A 9,628-nucleotide genomic window follows, 5' to 3' on the forward strand; every position below is an offset into this window, starting at 1 on the left:
AGGCCAGCAAACCACCGGAAGCTGGAAACCGTCTCAGGATGGCGGCCCCGCCCACACCTGCATTTTGAACTTCCAGCCCCGGAACAGCGAGACGTTAAATCACTGCTGCCATCTGAAACCACCTAGTTTGTGTGACTCTGTTACGGCAGACTGGGAAAATAATACAACATGTGGAATTTATATTAACATGTCCACGTCAGTGTAATAACACTTGTAGTTACACTGAATTTGGCATGTCTTCTATCAGAATATATGGTTTCTGTGTTCAGACCACTTTCTATACATCACTGAGAAGAGCAAGATCATTTAAAAACTAGGCTGTGGACTGAGTTATGAGTGATTTCAGTGATGTCTCAGAAGTAACAGCGTCTTATGCATGGGGAGTGACAGGATTAGACCCCCTAATTTAGAAGGGTCAAGCTGGCCGCCATGTGGAGGCTGGACTGGATGAGCTGGGGTCAGGAAGCAGAGGGAGCAGTGAGAGGACTGGTGTGGGGTGGTGCTGCTCTGAGCTGAGGCTCGACCCCGAGTTTGTGGAGGAGCAGGGGTGTGGGGACCAGAGAGAGGCTGTGGTCAGTGCTGCCCTGAGGAGGAAGCCAGACCGGTGCAGGAGTGAGTGCCCAGGGGGAGCTGGGCCGTCTGGACGCCAGTATGAGAGCTCATTCTGCTGAAAGGAGCCTATTTGCTGGACTCTTGATTTATTCAGCCCAGAGAAGGTAAGAAGGGACGCAGAAGGGAAGGGGGAGGGAGAGTGAGGCTGACCCCATGTTGGGCAGGACCGAACACCCCACCTCACCGAGTCCTCCCAGTGCCCTGAGAGGGCCCGTCACCCCGTCTGGCAGAGACTGAGTTTACGTTCATTTGCCTGAGGTCACCCAGCTGGTGGGTGGTGGAGCCAGGAGTCAGCTCTGCCCCTGTCTGTGACTCAGGCTCTTCTCCAGTAACTGAACTGCCACCCTGGACTCCACCCTGAGCCCCTAGGAAGCTAGTGCCAGGCGAGGCCCCCGAGGAAGGGGACGTGGATAGAAGAACAGATTTCAGACAGTGGGGGGACAGGCAGGGAGTGGAAGTGGGGAAGTCACTGTGACAGGAATCTGGTGCTGGTTGTGCTCCTGTGAAGGCCCAAACCACCTCCTCCTCCCTGCCTGCCCCCCTCCCAGCTGCCTGCCCACGTCCCACCCCAAACACCAGTGGGGTGAGTGCGTGGCAGTCTGGACCACTAGGTTGTATGCAGGTTTTCTTCAAGTGGAACAACTGAGATCTGACCCGAAGCTGCAAGGACTGTGGATCACTGAATCTGTTCAGGCATCGTGTGTGCCTGCTGTCCTGGCCCAGTTAGGCCTGGGCCCTGGACTGTGAACTGTGTTAGAACACGTCTTCAGTTTAAGTGCCTGCAAGGTGCAGATGACAACTGTTCCTGCCTCATCTAGTAAATGAGGGCAAAAGGTAAGATGAAGCACGTGACGGACTTAAAATAGGAATCACATCAAAATGAGCTTATTAGCAAGTCTGGATTCTCTTTCTCTCCTTTTGGATTCTCTTTTTAATAGAGTGGGCAGAGCCCTTAAGCCAGGAAAAGGTGGTCTTTGCTGCCACCTCGTGGGAGTTTTAGGAATTAGCTGTTCAGTCGATGTACATGGACTTCAGTGGATGTTACTGGGGAAAGCATCGAGAAGGTGCTGCCCTCTCGTGTGCACCTTGAGAATAGCACCTGAGTGGAAGTAAGCAGGAAACGCTCTTCTCTGCCGCTGGTGTGCACCTTGGGAAGACGAGTGGAGTGGAGGCCGCCAGGAGAAGCTCTGCTACTTCCTGTGCACCTCGAGAGCAGCACCTAAGAGAAAGCTGCCAGAAAACGTGTTTCTCTGCTGTCATGCAGTGTGTACCTAACTAGTGGATGACGACGGACCTCGCATCATAAAAGTGTGGCGGTCTTCGTCCGAAGGAGGTGATGTTGCGGCTGTGGTGGATTCCCGGGGAGTCCTGCAGCAGGAGCTCCCTGTGGAAAATGAGCAGGTGACTTCCAACAAACACTGACCCCCATCAGACCGACCGAAAGCCGCACGAGGGAGAGCATCCAGAGTTTGTCAGCAGAAGACGGGGAAGCCTCGGGATAAGGCAGGAGTGCACGCGTGTCTCTTGGGTGGCCAGGGAAAATCGGTTCCGGCCTAGCCAGGAGCACTCATCCGCAGTGCTCACCACAGCTTGCACCTTCTCGTGGTCCTTTCTGATTGTCTCTTAATGGAGAGAAATTTCCGTTCCCTGGAAAACTGCAAGGGGCTCCTGGAAGTCTCTGTTCCGAAAGAGAACAGTGTTGTGGAATGATGGAATGGTGAAGTTGCTTGAAAGGTGGCAGAGGGCAGAGGAGCACAGTGATGACTACATTGTCCAGTCACGTTTTTGGAAAACGAAAAGTGTGCCTGTCGTGCCATCCGACAGTAAAAAGCAAACAAAAAGCAAGCCAATAGTATGATATGTGTTCCAAGTGTCCGTTTCTGCTGCCATCTCGTGGCCATTTTGGGGAATGACACCTCAGTACAGGTCAGCAGTAAGAGTGGTTGATTCCAGTGGAATATTAATGACTTTTGATGGCAGGGGTTTTTACAAGTGCGTGTAGAAACACCTAAGTGTCAGTGCTGTCCAGTTACCTTGTCACTGGTTTCCAGATGGCCCGGAGAGCAATTAGCATATTTTAGTGACATTTCTTAGATCTGACTGTGTATAGCGATAGAGTCGGGTTTCTACAAGTTCCAGGCGTGCTTGAAAATTGCTATTTGCTTTGTTGCAGCTTCCTTAAACAACGCGGATGTGGTATCTATTTAAAATTCTCCGCCAAGAGTTAAAAGAAAGTAAAGTGAAATACAAGTGCTCCCATTTTACGTATGTGCCCCTCCAGACATGTTTATGGGCTTGATGCCTCAACTTTGCCTCGATTGCGTTTATGATTGTAGGTTCATTGTATGGGTCAAGAGCGAAGGAACCTTTCTATGAAACAATAGTTTCCAACTTTCGGTCTCTTCTGCCATCTTGTGGTCATTTTTGGGAATGACACCTCAGTTCAGTTCAGCAGGAAAAGAGGTTGATTTCAGTAGAGTATCAGTGACTTTGGATGGCAGTGGTATTACAAGTGCATTAGAAAACATCTAAACATCAGCACCGTCCAGTTACCTTGTGACTGGTTTTCAGGTTAAGGGCAAAGGGAGCGACGAACGCGTTCCACGTGATGTGTCTCGGAACCAGCTTTGTAGCGCAATACAGTCAGGCTTTGAGGAGTTGCAGGCACGCCTGAAAATCACTTGTGACTTGATTTGTCTCTTGCAGCTTCCTCAAACAGTGACAAAAGTAAAGTTTATTCAGTATTCTCCACCATGGTGTAAAATACAAAATAAAATACATAAATAAAATAAAAGTGTCATCATTTTATGTATGTACCCTTAGGGACATGTCTTGGGCCTCCTTTTTTCTTCTTTGTCTGGATGCCCTTTACTAGTTTAGTTTTCTCAAAGGGGTGCAAAACGGGTACATTTCCAGTTCCTGTTTTTAACATGTGCATTTATGGGTGACAATTACTTTCTCAAGTTGTGGTTGTAGTATGTTAAGCATATTTCAGTTAAAGTTATTTTGTATCTGAAGTGGTGGTTCATTTTGGAGATTATGTAGGTGTCTGTTTCATAAATTCCAAACAACAGAACCCACTTTCAGTGAATTCTAGATTAAGAGCTTTGAGAGCAAAAAACTCAATGTATATGATGTCAATGCTGCGATTCTGGTTGAAGCGTGCTTTATACCGGGATGGCCAAAAAAATCACTTTGGTCCCTCACCATCCCCGCCTTCACTCCACCATCATGTGACTCTGGTTCATGTACTTGTCTTAAACTTCATTTGAAACCCTTTGCTTAAAATGTATCATGACAGATGTCATATCAACCTGCATTTAAATAATAATCTCATCAAAACTGTTGAATGTGTGGCCATTTTCATACTGAAAATGGATGAACAGAAGTAATATCTTCATTACATTAGACCTTGGCATATCAAGAGGGCTAAGATGCCAGTTAAATGGAATACAAGATTTGTGGTGTGTACAAGAAGGTGGTGTGATGGCTCAAATGTGTCAGAAGTGGTTTTTCCAGTAAGAGTGAAGGTTCACGTCAGAGATTTCTCATGTGAGGGTTCCCCACACGTCAAATGGACCGGTTGCATTTGACAGCCATCCATCCAGACATTAATTGAGAACAGACCACATTGTGCCACACTGGAGGAAGTGAGATACTCAAAAAACCCAAATCAAGCATCGAAAGCCATTTCCACCAGTATGGTTACATTAATTGCTTTTATGTTTGGGTTCCACAGAAGTTAAGGGGGGAGCAGGGGGGAGCACTTCTTGACCACATTTCCCCATGAGATTCTCTACTAAAACACAAGGAAAATGTTCCATTTCCAAGACAAATTGTGGACAGGGGGATGAATCATTGATATTTGACACTAATGGGGATCGGGAGAGGTCATGGGCACACGAAGGGAACCACCAGCAGCCACTCAAAAGTGTGGTCTGGCCCTGGCTGGCGTAGCTCAGTGGATTGAGCTTGGGCTGGGAACCAAAGTGTCCCAGGTTCGATTCCCAGCCAGGGTACATGCCTGGGTTGCAGGCCATAACCCCCAGCAACCGCACATTGATGTTTCTCTCTCTCTCTCTCCCTCTCTCTCTCCCTCTCTCTCTCTCTCTCTCTCTCCCTCCCTCCCTTCCCTCTCTAAAAATAAATAAATAAAAAAAAATCTAAAAAAAACGTTAATTAAAAAAATTTAAAAAAAAAAGTGTGGTCTGCACCCAAAGGAGGTGATGCTGTGGACATGGTGGAATCACTAGGAAGTCCTGTACTAGGAGCTCCTCACCAGAAACCAGGCAGTTACTTTCAAAGTACTGCTCCCCATTGGACCAACGGAACTCACTGCCCCAGGGAAAGAGTCCTGAATTTCTCAGCAGAAGACTCATAATCATCCATCAGGAAAAGGTGAGAGAGCATGTTTCTGTTTGGTGACCAGGGGAAAACAGCTCCAGCCTGGCTGGGCAGTCCCGATTCATCTGCAGTACCACAAGACGTTGTATCCTTGGACTGCCAGGTATTTCAGCCTTTCCTAAATTCTCTTAGTGGAGAAAAATTTCCAGTCCCTGGAAAGACTGCCGAAGGCACCTGGAAGAGTTCTGTGCCCCAAGAGACAACCGTGTTGTGGGCAGATGGAATGGTGAAGCTGGCCAAACAATAGCAGAAAGCAGTGGAACTAAATGGTGAAACCACTGTCCAGTCACATTGTTGAAGAGAATGAAAAAATGTGCCTGTCATTGCGTCTTATCGGAAAACCCGAAAGAACCTTGTGGCCAAGCCCATAGTCCGGTCTGTGTTCCAAGCGTCGGTCTTTGCTGCCATCTCGTGGCCATTTTGGGGAATGACATGTTAGTTTCGGTCAGCAGGAAAAGTGATCGATTCCAGCAAATTATCAATGACTTTTGACGGCAGCGGTATTTACAAGTGCATGTGGAAATGTCTAAATGTCAGGAATGTACAGTTACCTTGTGACTGGTCTACAGAGTAATGGCCAAGGGAGCAATAAGCGTGTTGTATGTGATGTTTCTAGGAAGTGGCTTTGTAGCATAATACAGGCAGGTTTTTAGAAGTGCCAAGTGGTCTGGAAAGTCGTTTGTAATTTGCTTTGTCTGTTGCAGCTTCCTAAAACAATGCAGAGGTAAAACTTATATATGATGCCGCTACAAGAGATACCAAAAAGCAAAATAAAATATAAGTGCCATCATTGTACGTACCTGCCCCTCAGGACATGTCTATTGGCCCGTTTCCTCCGCTTTGCCTCGACTTCATTTACTACTTTAGGTTCCTCGTATGGGTGCAAAACTTGTGCATTTCTAGCTAGTGTTTCTAAGCTGTGCATTCAAGGGTGAATATTTCTTTCTGAAATGTTGCTACGGAGTATGTTTACCATCATTCAGGTCCAGTTATTTTGTAACTGAAATGGTGATTCACTGTGGAGCTTCTGCAGGAGCCTATTTTAGGAGTCCTGAACAACAGAACCTTCTGCTCAGCCATTCCCTGTGAATGCTAGCTTGAGTGCTATGAGAGCAAAAAACACGGTATAGGATTCTGAGGCTGTGATGATGGTTGGAACTGGCCTTAAACTGGTCTGGTAAAAATGTCAGTTCAGCCCCCCACCTTCCCCCAACTCCACACCCCCACCTAATTGCCTCACTCTGATCTCATATACTTCCCTTTACGTCATTTGAAACCGTTTGGTTACACTGCATTGTGACAGCTGTCATACCTGCTTGCATTAATCAAATCTGTACACAGCTGGTGAATATGTGTGTGGCCATTTTCACACTGAAGATGGAATTACATAAGCAACATTTTTGGCCCCTTAGGCTTTGTCATTTCAAGAAAGGTAAAAGTGCAACTGTAAGGCAAAGAAAGATTTGTGGAGTGTGTGGAGACATTGCTGTGAGTGATGGAATATGTCACAAGTGCATTTTCAAGTTTAATTCCAGAGATTTCTGGTGTGCAGTTGCCCTACTGGTCTGGCAGACCAGTTGCAGTGGAGAGCCATCAAGGGCCGATGTTACCTGAAGACAGACCATGCTATGGCACATGGGAGACAGGCAACATACTCCAAGCATCCTAATCAAGCGTTGGAAATCATTTGCACCAGCACAGTTAGGGTAGTTGCCCTGACGTTTGGGTTCCACTGAAGTTAAGCTGGTAGGAGGCGGGGTGGGGGGTGGGGCCCATCTTCACCACGTATCCACATGTGGTTCTCTACTGAAACATAAGGAAAACATCTCATGTCCAAAATAAATTGTGAGGGGGGATGAATTATTGATACATTAGAATAACGTGGAGTGGAGGAGATTGAGGGCCAGCAAAGGAAGCACCACCAGCCCCCTCCAAAGGGCGGTCTTCACCCAAAAGAGGTGATGCTGCCCTGTGGTGGTTTCTGGGGGGGGGGGGGGCTCTGCAGAAGGAGTTCCTTGTGGAAAGCCAGCAGGTTACTTGCAACAAGTACTGCTCCCCATCAGACCAACTGAAAGCATCACCTGAGGGAAATGGTCTGAAATTTGTCAGCAGAAGACACATACCCTTCATGATAAGGTAAGAATGCATGTTTCTCTTTGGCCACCAGTGAAAAAAGGTTCCAGCCTGGCTGTGAAGTCCCGATTCATCCACAGTGCTCACCAGACCTGGCACCTTCGCATGGCCAATTACTTTGGTTTGTCTGAATTTCACTTATTGTAGAGAAATTTCCATTCCCTGGAAGACTGCAGAAGCCACCTGGAAGAGCTCTCTGCTCCAAAAGATAACAAAGGTGTGGGGCCATGGAATGGTGAAATTACCTGAAAGGTGCCAGAAGGCAGTGGAACAAAAATGATGACGACCTTGTGCAGTCACCGTGTTTGAGGGAAAATGAAAAGTGTGCCTGTCGTCGCATCTCACAGTAAAAAGTGAAAGAACCTTGCAGCCAAGCCATTTGTGGGACATGCATTCCAAGTGGCGGTCTCTTCTGCCATCTTGTGGCCATGTTTGGGAATGACACCTTAGTGCAGGTCAGCAAGAGAAGTCGTTGATTAGTTATAGTGGAATGTCAGTGACTGTTGATTTTTTTTTAAAGACTATTTGGAGGTACAAGTCTCAGGTCCCAATGCAAGTGACCAGTTCCTTGGAACCACTTTTTGTGAGCACATCGTCTGGACCAGATACCAGATTCAGATACCGGGTGCACCATGGGTTCTTTTCTTTGGTTATATCCTTAAATTATTCTTTGTATATATAAAAGATATTTATTTCTGCATGTTATTTACCACACAATTTACTAAGTTGTGTTATTTATGATAACGGTAGGTTGATATGCAAGAGTTCTCAAGGTAAATAAGATACCATGCAATAATAAAATTACATTAGTTTAGCCATATAAAGCATGAAAAATAGAGCTTGGAATAAAGTATGAAGATATGAAGAGTTAAAAATGTGTTAGTTGTAAGTTCATTAATAATTAAATAAAATAGTGATATGATTCTTAGCATTGTAAATGAGGTCAGGACCTGGAGCAATGGTTTTCTAGAAATCAGAAAATTTTTGTCAGGGAAATCATGTCCCTTATAGGTTATCTGAGGAACTCACAATATGGCAAAGGTCCACATTTTCAAAGAGGAGAACATTTGGTGGTGAGTTCTGGAATCTAAACGAGGAAGATTGTGGAGTCTAAGTTATTTTAAGAAACAATTATTGCAGAGCGATTTATGGGCAGTGAAAAGGAACAGTGACCCTCAGTGCTGCAGTTTATCACAGCGTGGTTCAGTGTCTTAAGGTGTCATATCTTCCTTGGCTTCTGAGCTTTTGCAGGTGTTTTCTAGCCAAGGACATTCCCCCCCCGAGTCTTTGCAACATGGCTGGCATTTTATGTATGTATGTATGCATGTATTTATTTATCTGTTGTTGTTCTTTAGCTCTCATCCTGCAGGCTGCCTGTCCAGAGAGGGGCATGATTTCAGATCGAGAGTGCAAAGTCACATGCTGTTTGTATTCTAACTGACTCTTCATTGTTCTCCATATAGAGTAGGTTTCTCATTGCTGTGGATAATTCTTTCTCTTGGGAGATTTTTCCTCTGCATTGTAGGTGCTTATTAGCAATCCTTACCTCTGTTCAGTGCATGCCAGTAACTCCCACCTTAACCCCACCCCAAGGACAACCTGAAAGGTCTCCATACATGTGCCAAATGTCCCCTTGGGGGAAAAGTAGACCTGAGGTTGAAAACCACTGACCTTGAAGCTGTGATCATCTTTGGAACCTGAGTGATCGGGCCTTGGTAAGAAGTGTTTTTACTATCATTCCCTGCAAATTGTTTTCTAACTCCAATTGTGGATTATTTTTGGGTGGTTATTTAGAAGTGTACTTCATAATTTGTAAATATAAGTGTTTTCTAGTTATGTTGTTACTGATTTCTTGATACATGGCAGTGAGAGCAAGAAATATATATATGTGGACATATAAGCATATATGTGTATATATACATTATATATATGCAAATTTCAGTCCTTTACAGTTTGTTGGAACTTGCTTTATATCACAGTATGGTCAGTTTTTTAAAAAAATTCCCAGGGTGCTTGGAAAGCTTCTGTAATTTGCCATTTTGGGGTGTAGTGAAGTATGTATGCACATTGAATGCCATTTGCTTATCATGTAATTGTAAAAATATTTTTACTATTTTTTGTGGGCTTTATTGTTTCTGAAACAGAACCTGAATGACAGAGGTTTGTTAAATCTCCTCTTATGATTATTATTTCGTGTATTTTTCCATGTAGCTCTGTCCTATATAATTTTGAGTTTATGTTATTAAGTGAATAAAAATTTGGAACTAAGTGGTCAATTGAACTTTCTGAAGGAGTACTGTTATGAAGTACTCCTGTTTATGTGCAGTAGTGGTTTACATTTTGCCTTCAAGTCTGCTGTATGTTGTATAATTTTCATTTGGTTAATGTTCGTATAGTGTATTTTTACCATTCTTTCACTTTAGATCTCTTGGTATGTTGTAGATAGCTCTCAGTGTTTTATGTTAGTTATGAGTGGCTA

At 44.9% G+C, this 9,628-nt stretch overlaps 1 long non-coding RNA gene across 1 annotated transcript; it reads left to right on the forward strand.

The window, feature by feature from the left end:
* The first annotated feature begins 2,460 nt into the window (after positions 1 to 2,460).
* Positions 2,461 to 6,844, forward strand: LOC118497470. The gene is made up of 3 exons (XR_004899992.1): positions 2,461 to 2,608; positions 4,070 to 4,073; positions 6,835 to 6,844. It is a non-coding gene; the product is annotated as an uncharacterized LOC118497470 (long non-coding RNA).
* Positions 6,845 to 9,628: the final 2,784 nt, after the last annotated feature.

This window comes from Phyllostomus discolor, chromosome 11 (genome assembly GCF_004126475.2).
Source record: "Phyllostomus discolor isolate MPI-MPIP mPhyDis1 chromosome 11, mPhyDis1.pri.v3, whole genome shotgun sequence".
NCBI lineage: Eukaryota > Metazoa > Chordata > Mammalia > Chiroptera > Phyllostomidae > Phyllostomus > Phyllostomus discolor.